General features: G+C 49.3%; 1 non-coding gene across 1 annotated transcript; it reads right to left on the bottom strand.

Moving 5' to 3' along the window:
- Nucleotides 1–320: 320 nt before the first annotated feature.
- On the bottom strand, nucleotides 321–458 carry LOC127485190 (small nucleolar RNA SNORA8). Its single transcript, XR_007912352.1, has one exon. It is a non-coding gene; the product is annotated as a small nucleolar RNA SNORA8 (small nucleolar RNA).
- Nucleotides 459–766: the final 308 nt, after the last annotated feature.

The raw sequence follows: 766 nt of genomic DNA, 5'->3' as shown, positions 1-766 counted from the left end.
TGCAGAAGACGTGTGGGTAAATATCTCAGCTCCGGGATGCCTGGGCTCTGCCAGCCTAGCTCACATCTTCTTCTGCTAAAGGAAGGGTGCTGGGCTGCTTAAGCAGACCCACCTACCCATCTATGGTGCATGCCTCCCCCAGATGTGGGTCCTGTAGATGGGAAAGCTTGTAAAGGAGGCGGTCCCCACATGGGTGCATGGTGAGTTGAGCACAGAGATCTATTTTTTCAATCTCTCTCTCTCTCTTTCTTTTCTCTCTCTTCTTTCTTTCACTCTCTTTCTTCCTCCTCCTCCTCTTCTTTTCCTTCTCCTTTTCCTTCTTCTTGTCAATAGAGATACCAAGTTTAGCAGGGAACAAAGCCATGAAATCCAAAGATGCCAGGAACTGAATTCTGTCTCACTGTCCTTTGAACACCCAACAGAGCCGCACAATGCTCCAGCCAGGCACCGACAATAAAGAAGTTTGGAAAGTTACCTTTTCCAAGTGAGTGTTCACCCCAGCCTCCTCTGTGGGTGTGGCATGGTGACTGTTACCAGCATTAATAGGAAATCCAGGGAAAGTCTTTTCTGTTTGTTTTGAAAGACAAGAAATATGTTGGACAGGAGCATCTCATCGTCTCTGTGAAAAAGATGAGATTCAAACCAGACCAGTGTAGAGATGGCCTTGCTGAAGGGGTCACCATTGCCTTCCCACTTCACAGTGCAGCCCCACGAGGCTGATGCTGGGACGTGGGGGATGACTGCCAGGGCTGGGGTGGTGATCGGC

The sequence above is a fragment of the Oryctolagus cuniculus genome, chromosome 1 (assembly GCF_964237555.1).
Source record: "Oryctolagus cuniculus chromosome 1, mOryCun1.1, whole genome shotgun sequence".
Classification (NCBI taxonomy): domain Eukaryota; kingdom Metazoa; phylum Chordata; class Mammalia; order Lagomorpha; family Leporidae; genus Oryctolagus; species Oryctolagus cuniculus.
This window is presented reverse-complemented; position numbering and strand designations above follow the sequence as displayed.